We start from the raw sequence: 16,227 nt of genomic DNA, 5'->3' as shown, positions 1-16,227 counted from the left end.
GAACTGAGGCTTTCCAATTCTGGCACTGGAAAAGACTCTTTAGAGTCCCTTGGGCAGCAAGGAGAACAAACCATTCACTCCTAAAGGAAATCAACCCTGAATATTCATTGGAAGGACTGTTGCTAAAGCTGAAGCTCCAATACTTTGGCCACCTGATGCGAAGAACTGACTCACTGGAAAAGACCCTGATGCTGGGAAAGACTAAAGGCAAAAGGAGAAGGGTACGGCAGAGGATAAGATGGTTAGATAGCATCACTGACTCAACGGACATGAATTTGAGCAAACGCCAGGAGACAATTGAGGACAGAGGAGCCTGGTGTGCTGCAGTCCACGGGGTCACAAAGAGTTGGACATGACTTAGCAACTGAACAACACAAATATTATATCATTCTATGTTAAATAATATCAAGGTGTTATTAAGTAAAATCAAAATTTTTCTCGTTATAAATTTCCATCCATGAATACTCCTAAAAATAACTGTTAATAATTTATGTATTTCTTTCCTGTCTTTTTTCTATAAATACACAAATACAAAAGGTAAATAAATGTATTTTTACCAAAAAAATTCTACCAAATACATAATATAATGCAACTTGATTTTCACCATGAACAGACTTCTCTATATAACGTGTTATAAAGATCTACTTCATTCGTGTATTTCAAGTGTTACAAAATATTCAACAGCATTAAAAATCTATAATTTATCAAAAACATTCCTCTTTTTTGGTTGTTTTCAATTTTTCACTTTTGTACAAATAATGATACAATGAACATCTCTGCACAAATATATATGTATACATATATATTTGTGTGAATAATTCTGTAAAATATATTTCTATAAGCTCAATTGCTAGACCAAAGGGTATGTGCATTTCTCATCCTTAATAGGTACCACGGAATTGACTTCTATAGAGGTTATATCAACAGCAGTATCAATCTTTTCATATTTTTCAAATCTGATAGGTAAAAAATTATACATCATTGTAATGTTAATTTGTGTATCTTTTTTAGGAAACTGGCAACAGGAATATCATATGGATATATTGGCCATTTGTTATTTCTTCCACTGTAAATTCTCTGTTTATATATTTCGCCTACATGTCTGTCACTTATTTCTTTCATTACTTATTATAAGTAACCTTTTTACATGGCTGTGAATCCCTTGTTTTCTTTCAGCATAGTACTTGAGAACAAGGATCCTGGAATTAAACTGATGGAATAAACCCTGACTTCTGACACTTTTTAATGACGCACTCTTATACAAGTTACTTAATCTTCGTGTACCTATGTTCCTTCCTATGCAAATACTGATAGGAAGACTACCCACCTCCTAGAATGTTGTGAGAACTGAGAGACTACAGTTTACAATGATTGAACAGTGGGCACACAACCATCAATAAGCACTAGTTATCATTTTGTTTTAAAGGGCATGATTGTGAGTCTCAATTAAATCTGTTTCCTCGTCTATAAAATGAGATGATGAAATCTACATTCCTGCTTTACTGTAGAAATTACATAAAATAATGGGTTTAGGACAGTAATAGACCCTCATAATATAAAACAGTTCTTTTAATCATCTTGCCTAAAATTGTTAAATAACAAGAGAATGTCACAACACAGTGTCTGGCTGGATGTATTTGCAGCTGCTGCTTAAATAATGGTGGCAGAAAGTGAAGAGGAACCAAAGAGAATCTTGATGAAAGTGAAAGAGGAGAATGAAAAAGCTGACTTAAAACTCAACATTCAAAAAACTAAGATCATGCCATCCAGTCCCATCATTTCATGGTAAATAGATGGGGAAAATGTGGAAATAGTGACAGATTTTATTTTGGGAGGCTCCAAAATCACTGCATCAGTGACTGCAGCCACAAAATTAAAATATGCTTGCTCCTTGGAAGAAAAGCTATGATGAACGCAGACAGAATATTAAAAAGAAGAGACATCACTTTGCCAACAAAAGTCTGTCTAGTCAAAGCTATGGTTTTTCCACTAGTCATTTATGGACGTGAGAGTTGGACTACAAAAAAGTTGAGTGCCAAAGAACTGATGCTTTTGAACTGTGGTGTTGGAGAAGACTCCTGAGAGTCCCTTGGACTACAAGGAGATCAAACCAGTCAATCCTAAAGGAGATCAAACGTGAATATTCATTGGAAGGACTGACACTGAAGTTGAAGCTCCAATACTTTGGCCACCTGATGCGAAGAGCCGACTCATCAGAAAAGACCCTGATGCTGGGAAAGACTGAGGGCAGGAGGAGAAAGGGACAACAGAGGATGAGGCAGTTGGATGGCATCACCAACTCAATGAACTTGAGTTTGAGCAAACTTTGGGAGATGGTGAAGGACAGGGAAGCCTGGCATGCTGGGTTCATCAAGTCAAAAGAGTCAGACATGACTTAGAGACTGAACAACAACTTAAATAATGGTGTGGACTTATACTTCTTGAACATTTCATATGTCCCAGAGATCAAATTAACTGCTTCAGGCATATGGTCTCATGTAATTCTCAACACATATTAGGCAAGTACTGATATTATGTCTATTTTATAGAGGAAGATACTGAGACATGTATAAATGTAAAACTTGCCTAAGGTCACATGTTGGTAAGTGGCAGAAAAGAAATACTGGATAATCTGATTCCAGTTCATGACTTTTACCACTATACTGTGTTGACTACTTGGCAGTGATAGAACCCAGGACAGTTTTTTACCTTTGCTTTTAGAATAATTGGGAAATAATTGTGTTGGGAAGATCCCCTGGAGAAGGGAAAGGTTATCAACTCTACTATTCTGGCCTGGAGAATTCCAAGGACTGTATAGTCCAAGGGGTTGCAAAGAGTCTACAACTGAGCGACTTTCACTTAGAATAATAGATGAGGTCTCCAATTTTATATGTAATTTAAAAAGAGGAGTAAAACATGTGACATATTACTAGGTTTAAGTTTTCTGTGGTGATTGGTTTCCAATACAGAAATATAACAACCGTATTTTCTATTTCTATTTCCATTAATTTGAGGCCCATTATAAAATCTTACATGGCTATCAATTATCTTTCCCATGATGACTAGTCTACCAAAAAACAAAAATGGAAAATAGGAAATCAAAAAATTTCATATAATTCGTATTTATTTATAAATCAATTTTTACAAGTAAATTCTGCATTTGAAATGAATTATCAAAATAATCCGCCTGTGTGTAGGATCTGAGGAGTCTTATGTTGTGTTAAAGTGCCATCTGCAGCAAACATTGAAATATCTACACAAAACGTGTCTGCGGAACGTTCCTCTCCATGTTGATTTCAATAGCAGCTAAGACCTTAACGTTAAGTCTCCCTCCATCAGTCATAGTGCATTTGTACTCTGCAGTTGTTTCCATTCATTATTAACAGCTTTTGGGATGCAGGGACTATTTTTGAAAGGAAATGAGCCAGTCAGACATATCTGGAGGCTTCACAGATGGCATTTTTTAGAATAGTTTTGTTTTCATTTTGCTATTGAAAAGTCCTTTTAGACCCCTTTGCAACATGCAATAATGCACTCACATTAACTGATACATGATGTGTGCTTCTGCTGTTTTTCCTGTGCTTCACTTGGCAATTAAACACATGATTTCCCTGCAAATGACTATAATTTTTTGCTTCCATAATATTTATGTCAACTCCAGAGGAGCTGGGAGTTGGCATCCTGAAAACCTGACCATCTGAGGCAATGGCAGCAGCTTGTAATTTCAACTGTATCCACTAATTACTGGATGATCAGAACACCAGAAATAAAAAAATCATATGCTGAAAAACCGTAATACATGCCCTCAGCTGGCTAACTCAGTAATTTGAAGCATGTGCAAATGAGCACATAACTTTCTGAGTGATTTATTGCTGTTTGGGGAATACATATTGAGCCTTGAAAATACTTCATTTGACCTGAACTCCAAGCTTCAAGTTGAATATGACTGAAAGCAGCACGCAGATCTTGTCAAGAGGTCTGAAGAAGCGATTCTTCCTGTGTCAGAAGGTGCGATCGGAACTCATGTTCTACAGAACTTGTCAACCGGATTGTCAGAACAAGTGCATTTGGTTGAAGGCAGAATTCAGACGCTGAAACATCTGTGATTATCTGTATTTCTGCATTTGGGCATTATGGAAAGACCATGAGGTGGGGTTTAAGCTTTCATTGCATTCCAGTGCCATCTCCCTCTCTTCATATTCCAAATCCACTGGACATGAAACAGTAACCTAGCCCAACGACCTCACTTTACTTTTAAGAAAACTGAGATAGAATGATAACTTATTCTGAGTTACACACTTCAAGCAGTACAACCCAGCCAAGAGCCCCACCTCTTCATTCCTGACCCATTTCCACCTGAGTACCCAGAGTACCTTCCCTGAGTAGCCAGGCAAGGCTTGGCTCCTTGCCTCACCAGGGAGGAGTCACCCGGCTAGTGGCACAGGGCCACCCTGACATGCAGTGATTGCTCCAACTAACAAATGGATCCCCAGGCTGTGGCCAAACAGGGCTCTTCCCTGTTCTGTGCCTTGTCCCATATCCCTAGATTTCAGTGACTTGGCAAATATTTGGAAACTACTGACTATTCCAATAATCTCAGATAGGTAGATGACATCACCTTTATGGCAGAAAGCAAAGAGGAATTAAAGAGCCTCTTGATGAAAGTGAAAGAGGAGAGTGAAAAAGCTGGCTTAAAACTGAACATTCAAAAAACAAAGATCATGGCATCTGGTCCCATCACTTTATGGTAAATAGATGGGGAAACAGTGGAAACAGTGACAGACTTTATTTTCTTGGGCTCCAAAATCACTGTGGACGGTGACTGCAGCCATAAAATTAAAATGCACTTGCTCCTCGGAAGAAAAGCTATGACAAACCTAGACAGCATATTAAAAAGCAGAGACATCACTTTGCCAACAAAGGTCCAACTTGTCAAAGCTATGGTTTTTCCAGTAGTCATGTACAGATGTGAAAGTTGGGCCATATAGAAAGCTAAGCACTGAAGAAATGATGCTTTGAACTGTGGTGTTAGAGAAGACTCTTGAGAGTCCCTTGGACAGCAAGGAGATCAAAGCAGTCCATCCTAAAGAAAATCAGTCCTCAATATTCATTGGAAGGACTGATGCTAAAGCTGAAGCTCCAATACTTTTGGCCACCTGATGCGAAGAACTGAAACTCATTGGAACTCATTGGAAAAGACCCTGACACTGGGAAAGATTGAAGGCAGGAGGAGAGGGAGACAACAGAGGATGAGATGGTTGGATGTCATCACCCATTCAATGGACGTGAGTCTGAGCAAGCTCCAGGAGTTGGAGATGAACAGGGAAGCCTGGCATGCTGCAGTCCATGAGGTCACAAAGAGTCAGACACAACTGAGCGACTGAACTGACTGATTGACTATTCCACTAAATAAGCATACATTGAGATTTACATTCTTCAGGTCCCGGAAAAACAATAATATACAGTTAATTATTGTTATTCACAGTAATAATGGCCTATAAAGTCACTGCGGAAAAGGCAATGGCACCCCACTCCAGTACTCTTGCCTGGAAAATCCCATGGACAGAGGAGACTGGTGGGCTGCAGTCCTTGGGGTCGCTAAGAGTCAGGCACAACTGAGCAACTTCACTTTCACTTTTCACTTTCATGCATTGGAGAAGGAAATGGCAACCTGCTCCAGTGTTCTTGCCTGGAGAATCCCAGGGACGGGGGAGCCTGGTGGGCTGCCGTCTATGGGGTCACACAGAGTCGGACACAACTGAAGCGACTTAGCAGCAGTAGCAGCATAAAGTCACTGCAATCACGGAATTAGAAAATACTGAACCACTGCTCCTAGAAGAAATAAAGGGTTAGGTTTCTACAAGTCTCTGGCCACAACATTTTCATCAACCTATCAATACGTAACTTTGTTTTATGTGTATTTGTGTTTAAAGATATCTTCAGTTCAGTTCAGTTCAGTCACTCAGTCGTGTCCGACTCTTTGCAACCCCATGAATCGCAGCACGCCAGGCCTCCCTGTCCATCACCAACTCCCGGAGTTCACCCAGACTCACGTCCATCGAGTCAGTGATGCCACCCAGCCATCTCATCCTCTGTCGTCCCCTTCTCCTCCTGCCCTCAATCCCTCCCAGCATCGGAGTCTTTTCCAGTGAGTCAGCTCTTCACATGAGGTGGCCAAAGTATTGGAGTTTCAGCTTCAGCATCAGTCCCTCCAAAGGACACCCAGGACTGATCTCCTTTAGGATGGACTAGTTGGATCTCCTTGCAGTCCAAGGGACTCTCAAGAGTCTTCTCCAACACCACAGTTCAAAAGCATCAATTCTTCGGCACTCAGCCTTCTTCACAGTCCAACTCTCACATCCATACATGACCACTGGAAAAACCATAGCCTTAACTAGATGGACCTTTGTTGGCAAAGTAATGTCTCTGCTTTTGAATATGCTATCTAGATTGGTCATAACTTTCCTTCCAAGGAGTAAGCGTCTTTTAATTTCATGGCTGCAGTCACCATCTGCAGTGATTTTGGAGACCAGAAAAATAAAGTCTGACACTGTTTCCACTGTTTCCCCATCTATTTCCCATGAAGTGATGGGACCGGATGCCATGATCTTCGTTTTCTGAATGTTGAGCTTTAAACCAACTTTTTCACTCTCCACTTTCACTTTCATCAAGAGGCTTTTTAGTTCCTCTTCACTTTCTGCCATAAGGGCGGTGTCATCTGCATATCTTACATAATATATATTGTAGATTCATTAACATTGAATTTGCAGCCAATGGCACCCATGCCTAAACAAAGCATATCTAACACATGTATTTTCTCCATAAAGCACATCACAGCCTTCTTGAGCTTAAGAACACTAAATAGCACTTCAGCACTGTACTGGGGGTTATTTTAAACACTGTAAACCAAAGTGCGAAAAAAGCACAAAAGTGCAAAAAAAGAGCATGGCACTAAATAGACTATGAAAAGCACAGAAAGTATGAGAGATGAAACAGGAAGGAGAGGTGTCTCTTTGTCCAATCTCAGCTACAAATATGCATGATGACAGACTCAACTAGCTCAGTCGGTAAAGAATCTGCCTGCAATGCAGGAGACCCAGGTTCAATCCCTGGGTCAGGAAGATCCCCTGGAGAAGGAAAAGGCAACCCACTCCAGTATCCTTGCCTAGAAAATCTCATGGACAGAGGAGCCTGGTGGGCTGTAGTCCATGGGGTCACAAAGAGTTGGGCACCACTGAGTGACTAACACTTACTTACCATTCTGCTCATGTTCACAGATGACTGCAAGAAACGCTGCCAGTACTGACACTGCTGAGTAGGTAAGTTTGAAAATAGAGAGCCCAGGAAAAATGAGGATCTACTGTGGCCCCTATGCCTGATGAATCCCTGGAACTGAATGCTGTGAGTGTCAGAGGAGAGGAGACACACCTGAGTGGGGAAGCCAAGGAAAACGCCAGCGGGGTGGGGGAGACGACGGCAAACAGGTTCTAAAGAACTGACGAGATCTAAAAGAGCAAAGAAAGGATCTTCAACTTGATCCTTCCACTTTCCTTCATTCTCCAGTACAGTAAGAGGATAATGTTTTTTTTCTCCCGAAAATCTTTCTGTTTTAAGCGTCTTGCCACCTTCTTATGAATAAGTAAGAGTAACTAAGGTGGGGTCAGTGGAGGATGAAGTTTAAACACTTTGCATTTCTCTTATACAAGGGACAGAACAATAATATTCCCTTTAATGTCAAACACAATGTAGGACCATAGAATAACCTTCAACGGAACAACAGACACGTTCCCCATCAGCAGCTGCACTTCTGGGATGGAGTGAAGGAGCATAGCCTCGTGGTTATTGTCTGAGAGTAAAACAACAAAAGGGTGAGTATTTGGTACTTCAGAACACTCCTGGACAGCCTGGGGCATGTCATAAGCTGCCGCAGAGGGGCCCTACAAGCCTCATTCATGAGTTAAAAATCAGTCACACACACAATCATTTCCCAAAAAACAACTTCTATCATATTAACTACCAGAAGGCCTCCATTGGTTATCAACATCAAATCTATAATTGAATCATTTGACCAAAAGCCTATTCTCTTATGAAGATGGCTGTCACTGGTGCACTACTAAAGAACAGTCACAAGCTCATCACCCTAGATACTAAAACCCTGGCAATAGTGAATTCTTTATAATTCCGGGGTCAGCTGCCCAGACTGATGACTGCTCAGACACTTCCACAGTTCCCCTTCTCCCCCACGAAAAAGAGAGGGAAAAGAAGAGACTGCAATATTAGTATCAGTCACATATATTATTTAAAAGCTGCTTTGGTGGGCTGCAGTCCATGCGGTCACTAAGAGTCAGACACGACTGAGCGACTTCACTTTTACTTTTCGCTTTCCTGCACTGGAGAAGGAAATGGCAACCCACTCCAGCGTTCTTGCCTGGAGAATCCCAGGGACGGGGCAGCCTGGTGGGCTGCCGTCTATGGGGTCACACAGAGTCAGACACGACTGAAGTGACTTGGCAGCAGCAGCAGCAGGACTAAAATTAGATAGTGAAAGTTGGATTTAGAAGCCACATCAACCAAAGGTGATATTTCCTTCCCTGCCATGCCCTTCCCTCCTCCTCTATTCCTTCTAATCTTTACACTAAACAAAACCAACACTTTACAATTAAACAGAAGGTGCAGAAAACCCATTTTACATCCTTGCAAAACTTCTCTACTACCTGGTGACTCTGGGTTAAGCTAACTAAAAAGTATTATCTGTAAAATAATCACTTAGCTTATATGTTCCAGTGGGTGTGGGCACGCTCAGTCACCCAATTGTGTCTGACTCTTTGCAGCCCCATGGACTGTATAGCCAGCCAGGCTCCTCTGACCAGGGAATTTTCCAGGCGAGAATACTGGAGTGGGTTGCCATTTCCTCCTGCCGGGGATCTTTCCTTCATCTCTTGACTCTCCTGTTTTGGCAGGTGGATTCTTTACTACTGAGCCACCTGGGAATCCTGGCTCAGAGAGTAAAGAATCTGCCTGCAATGCAGGAGACACAGGAGACATGGGTTCGATCCCTGGGTTAGAAGATCCCCTAGAGCAGGAAATAGCAACCCACTCCAGTATTCTTGCCTGGAAAATCTCACAGACAGAGAAGCCTGGCAGGCCACAGTCCACAGGGTTGCAAAGAATCAGACATGACTAAGTGACGAACACACCTGGGAAACCCAGACTAGTCATTTACATCCCTCCTTTTGTGATCCAGTGATAGAGCCAAGGATGTTATTATCTTTATAAGGATAGGTGAAGAGACAGAATTAAAATTTATCAAAAGGCCACCAGAGTTAACAAGGAGCACTGACTTTCTTTTCTTCCTCTTCTTTTCTTTCATTTAGATTCCCACAAAGAATAAGGCCTTAGGCCAGACCTTTAATCAAAAATGCAGCCCTGAAGCAGTTTCCTCCTGAGAGCCTTCTGTTCATTTCATTCTTGAAGGCAATTTTTAAAATGATTTGGAAGCATATGAAGAGTTAGATCTTAATATCATGTACTATGCTTTGATTTATGCTTCTTTATTTAAAGTAAGCATAAAGAAACTTCTTTATGGTTTCTTCTACTCCTGTTAGAATCTATATAAGCTAAAAATTATTTTGTGGGTCCCCAAATTGCTCTATTCTCAGCACTTTCATTTTAACCTAAATGGTCATAATTGTTTCTAATGATAACTATAATTATCCTTCATACTTATATTTCACATATATTCACATATATTCTCTTGCTTGATCCTCAGAGCAATCTCATAAAGTAAATCCAGTTTATGGGGGAGGAGATTGTGACACCCATAAGGTTCAGGGGCTTAACAAGGTCGCACAGCACGTAAGTGGGAAAAAAATCAGAACTGAAATGTGACACTAAGATCTTCTTAAGGCGAATTTTCAGATATTTTTGGTGCTGGTTTTACTTTTTGTAGAGACGTGATTCATTATTAATACATCTCTGAGACTTAGGCCGCAAGAGGATTTTCCCATGAAATTTTCTCAGGTTTAAGTAGTTTTGTATGCTTACCAAACAAACCACCTTTTAAGTCTCTCTGTCTATAAGTTGGCAAAGGCAAGGATTGGGGATTATTCAGGAGTGTCTAGTTTAATTTCTGGGACACAGTAAATATATGGCATACTTTGATGAATGAATAAATGAATGCAAATTTGTTTCCAGCCTTTTATAATACCTTTATGTGGAGGCAATATAAAAGGGACATGCTATAGAAATTATTTGTCTTATTTTATTGAAGAGGAAATTTATGCACTAAAGGAGTCACCTTGGGTCAGCACCGTTCAACAGAGATATAACCCAAGCCCAATAAACAATCTTAGATGTTTTAGTAACCACATTTTAAAAAAGATAATTAAAAACCATGAAATTAAACAATATATTTATCTGACCAGAGATCAAACTGCCAACATCCATTGGATTATAGAAAAAGGAAGGGAATTCCAAAAAACATCTATTTCTGCTTCATTGACTACGCTAAAGCCTTTGGCTATGTGTATCACAACAATCTATGGAAAACTCTTAAAGAGATGGGAATACCAGACCACCTTACCTGAGAAACCTGTATGCAAGTCAAGAAGTAACAGTTAGAACCAGACATGGAAAAACAGAATAGTTCCAAATTGGGAAAGGAGTCCATCAAGGCTGTATATTATCACCCTGCTTATTTAACTTATATGCTGGGCTGGATGAATCACAAGCTGGAATCAAGATTACCAGGAGAAATATCAACAACCTCAGATATACAGATGATACCACTGTATAATGACAAAAAGTAAAGAGTAACTAAACAGCCACTTGATGAGTGTGAAAAAGGAGAGTAAAAAAAGCTAGCTCAATAGTCAAAAAACTCAATAGTCAAAAAACAAAGATCATGGCATCTGATCCCATCACTTCATGGCAAATACATGGGGGAACAATGGAAACAGTGACAGACTTTATTTTCTTGGGCTCCAAAATCACTGCAGATGATTATTAATACATCTGTATTAATGACTGTAGCCATGAAACTAAAATGCACTTGCTCCGTGGAAGAAAAGCAATGACAAACCTAGACAGTGTATTAAAAAACAGAGATAATTCTTTGCCTACAAAGGTCCATATAGTCAAAGCTATGGTTTTTCCGACAGTCATGTACAGATGTTAAAGCTGGACAATAAAAAAGGCTGAGTGCTGAAAAACTGATGCCTTCAAACTGTGGTGCTGGAGAAGACTCTTGAGAATCCCTGGACTGCAAAGAGATGAAAACAGTCAACCCTAAAGGAAATCAGTCCTGAATATTCATTGGAAGGACTGAAGCTGAAGCTGAAGCTCCAAAATTTCGGCCACCTGATGCAAAGAGCCATCTCACTGGAAAAACACAGATGCTGGGAAAGACTGAGGGCAGGAGAAGTAGGGAGCAACAGAGGATGAGAGGGTTGGATGGCATCATGGACTCAATGAACATGTGTTTGAGCAAAGTCCAAGAGATGGTGAAGAACAGGGAAGCCTGGCGTACTATAGCCCATGGGATCACAAAGAGTTGGACACAACTGAGCGACTGAACAACAACATTTTATTTCAAATAAACACTCCCAAATGGTTTCCAGCACTCTTTCAGCAAAGAGATAAAAGAAAGGAAACAAAAACGTCTTCTATGAAATAAAATAACTGTGGCTCAATCAAGGGTAGTTTAAATAACTGTTCTCCAATTTTATGTTTATTAATAACCATTTCATCCAGGCAAACAACTTTACCAAGTTTTCATTGAATTAAATCTGAATTAACTTGCATTCACTGCTGAATTTAAGATAGTTCAAAAGCCGGAATCCAGAGTGTTTTCTTCTCTCTACTTGGGTACCTACTAAAATTTCACTAAGATCATTTTGTAAATCTTGGAAAACTACATCAACTTACATTTTACACTTATTTGAGTGCTGTGTGTTTTTAAACTGTTCTCTCATTAAAGTACTTCAATTTATATGGATTTTCTTCAGCTAAGAAAAATAGGTAATTAACTGGACTATTTGGTAAAATAATATATGAAGTATTCTGAGATCTGGATCCTATAACTAGATGTATCCAACTTAATTCACCTTCATAACAGGTTAAGCAATTTACTTGAGAAATTACTTCAAAAGTTTCTCAATTATTAATGACATATATGCTCTTATTATCTTTTTGTTGCTTGCATCCTTGGAATTCTGATATCTTACTCACCTAACATCATAAAATCCAGGATCATCCAGCCAATTTGAAGTGATGGTATAACAGCATGTCTACTGATTTCACTTAATGATACAAAGTCAAGTTTACCTTTGAAGACCCTTATTTAAATAGTGCAGATATTTTAATTGCATATTTTATAAAATTCTAATGTGCATTATCAAATAAAATAAATATTCTAAAACTGTATATTTATCAAAATAAAGCTGAAAAATAAAAGTCTTTGAATTCTTTAAACTGAAGTAACATCGAACACCAAGATGTTATTATTTTTCTGAATTTCTGGATAACTGCAATAGAAGTTACACTCTAAGCAATAGCTATCTGAAGAGTCAGTATTCTTTTATATTATACGATGCAAAAAGTAAATTTTCATTCAGAGTTTGGCTACAAATCAGATACTTCTTTGTCCCTGTGGGTTCAGATAATTTTATAGTCCTTGAAAATCATTCCATTTTTCTAAAGTAACATAACCCATCACCAATGAACAGGAAACAATAATCCTTTCTTAGTTTACTGGTTCAAAGAACAATTCACACCACACCTGTGTAAATCACTGTTCGAAGTGCAAGGGCTTACCAGAATAAAAAGAACATCTTTCCTGATTGTCTGGCTGACTGGGTCTCGCACAATCTAAAAAGGCTTTCCTCAACTGGGCCTGAAGAGCAAATTCCTGGAGATCTGGAATAAGAGAGCACAGAGGACAGACACCAAGTATAGCTGTTCATCCAGGGAACAGCTACGGAAGGAACCCGAGCGCTCTCCAAGGGCTGCCCACAGGGTCTGCACACAGCGGCCCACATAGCCCTGTCCAGGCTCCCTGTTTTCTCGCTCTTCTCATGAAGTTTTCTCAAGGATGCCTCTTCCTGGAGTTTGGATCATAAATTCAGGAGACACTCATCCTCTCCATCAGTATGGAGTTCAGTTATTCCTTCCTCCCACTCATTTACTAGTCCTCAGTCAGGCTCTTACCGAGACCCTTCAATCTGCAAGCCTCTTTGCTCTTTTCCTCTCTCAGTGTCTATCATCACACATGTATCTTACCTTGTTTTGCAGTTTTTTCTATGTGTTTTGTCTCCCATGTTGGCCCAGGAACAGGGACAACCACCGTACATTTAGCTGTTACACACAAGAAACCAAAAATACTTGAGGTGGTAAAAGTCATCCAAAAGAATGTCTCCTAAAGCCAGGAAGGGGGAATATTTTGCATGGGTTTACAATGTAGAATTTAAACTATTAATTCTACTATGCGTGAGTGCATGCTAAGTCGCTTCAGTTGTGTCCAACTCTTTGTGACACTATGAACTGTAGCCCACCAGGCTCCTCTGTCCAAGGGATTTCCCAGGCAAGAACACTGGAGTGGGTTGCCATTTCCTTCTCCAGGGAATCTTCCCAACCCAGGGATCAAACCCACATCTCTTAAGTCTCCTGCATTGGCAGGTGGGTTCTTTACCACTAGCACCACTTGTGAAGCCCAAATTCTACTATATAAATTAACTAAATTATAAAAACTTTATCATAAAGATGTGTAATGGATTAATTAGCCACAAAGCTCTAATCCTCTAAACAGCACCTTGTTCATGAAAAAAATGTATTACCTGGAGTTCTAATACATGTATTAGTTGATAGTTCTATTCTAAATCGTATAAAAAACTTGGTCATTTGGACTATTTGAAACTTCAAGAGGCAATGCAACAAGTCCAAGATCTTATATAAATCTTTGCCTCTTAAATATGTTGAGCTCTTCTTAACTAGGAGTAATAGCTCTCTACTAATGTTTGATCAAAGTGAGAGGAACAGTCTTTAATCTCTTTTCAAACTGTGAAGTACACTATGAAGTCTCAGCAAACATCAAGGATTTACACAGTCCAATTAGAGAAAAAGACAGTTTAAAACACCAGAAAATACTTCCAAATATATAAGGTAGACCAAGAGTTAATATCCTAAAGTATAAAAAGGAAGACTGAGGTTTCCTTGAGGGTAGACACATAGATGGTATTGGTGTGAATATAAATTGATACAAATTTTCTGGAAAGTCACTTGAAATAATAGATCAAAAGTCTCTTTTAAAGGTGTGTAATCTTTGACCCAGCAATTCAACTTCTAGGTATTTCTCCTATGGAAATATCTGACAAGTAACCAAAGATATATGAGACAACAACCAAAAGATGTAAGTAACCAAAGATATATGAGACAACAACCAAAGATGTATGAGACAACATTTATGTTAGCAAACATCTGGAAAACATTCCAGTCACTCACAAATGGTTAAGTAAGTTACAACATATCCATTAATATAAGTATTAGTAGTCAGCCATTAAATATAAAGTTATGAGTCTGTATTTATTAAGCTGAAAAGCTATCACAGCTGTATTTACTGAAAAACAAATGAGTTTTTTTAATCCCAATCTTACTTTTTTATTTTTTAATACCTATATATATTTATGTGTATGTGTGTGTGTGCATGAGTGCTCAGTCATGTCTGACTCTTCGTGACACCATGGACTGTAGCCCACAAGGGTCCTCTGTCCATGGAATTTTCCAGGCAAGAATACTGGAGTGGGTTGCCATTTCCTTCTCCAGGGGATCTTTCTGACTCAGGGATCAAACCCATGTCTCCTGCACTGGCAGGTGGATTCTTTACCCCTGGAAACCCCATTTATGTGTATAGTTATATATGTATATGTCTACATATATGTGTGTGTATGAGTAGTATACTCACATACAAACCTATATGCTCAATTTTCTGATATTCATCTTCCCGTCTTGCTTCCGGACGACGCACAGCTGACCACCCTGTGGTCCCACTCCAGTCTGCATCCCAGAGTCTGCTTCCATCCCACCTTCAGAGGAAGACAAACACAGATATTCTCCTCGGAGTCTGGGGCTGACCTGACATGTTTCACAAACCCCCGAGAAGGCAATGAAAGCAGCAACGATAACCCAAACATCTCCCAAAGAAACATAACTGGTTCACCCAACACATGCTGCATGGGAGGGTGAGCAAGCCAGATAGAGAAGACAAGGCTTCTGCTGTCATCCTGTAATTGACTTTACCTAAATGTATACTTCTTCCAAAATCATTGCAAATCAATGAGAAATTTTGGTAACATATTATAATTTATTGATAGTTGGGGGAAAACAGGTTGAATTTACTCTGCACTGTCATACACATACAGGCATTTGAGCCTCACAAGCCAGTGAGGTAGGGAGGAAAAGGATACCCTTTTTTCATTTGAGGAAACTGAGGTTCCTAGAAGTTATGCTGCTCACACAGTACCTCTCAATGAGTGAGCACTGAAGCCCTGATTCAGACTGAGACTTTCTCATTTCCAGCTGTGAGCCCTTCGAGGCACAACAGGGCATCCTAAGCTGGACTGATTTTAAGAATCCCCAGAGAAGCTTAGAAAAAAAATTCTAAACTTCAGATCAGCCTTTTCCCTGATGATTCTGATCCTGCAGGTCTGTCTGAGATGTAGCCTGGAAATTTGGATCTTTATAGAAACCTCCCCTGGTCAGGTTGAGGAATGCTACACTATTGCACACATCCCTTACAGAGAGAAATATTTATTCTCAGTCACTACTCAGATACTAAGATGAACCAAGGGCAGGGCTTCTGCCTGGGGAGTGGTCTATTCTACTCCAAACGTGGGTTTCCTTGGACATTTTTTTGGTGTACATTTGACTACCTCTATTCGACTGTCCTCACCAAAAGCAGCAGAAATCACATCTTTGTCCTGACAGCGTCCCTTTCTCAGCGGATCTCCCCTCCCCTGTGGTTGAGTCTGCTTTATGCACTGGCCTCATTTTCTGGTCTCTTCCGTCTCTCCTGGGACTCTAGTGTATGAATGACTCCCTCACCACCTTTTCCTCAGAGGCTAATCCACAAGCTGACTCAGCTTCCTGTCCAGATCGCAACAGTTTAGCCACTGAGCAGTGTCTCCTTGCCAGGAGAGCAGCTTTCTTACAACTGAGGTTTCATGACCTGAGCCC

This window comes from Bos taurus, chromosome 24 (assembly GCF_002263795.3).
Source record: "Bos taurus isolate L1 Dominette 01449 registration number 42190680 breed Hereford chromosome 24, ARS-UCD2.0, whole genome shotgun sequence".
Lineage (NCBI taxonomy): Eukaryota > Metazoa > Chordata > Mammalia > Artiodactyla > Bovidae > Bos > Bos taurus.
This window is presented reverse-complemented; position numbering follows the sequence as displayed.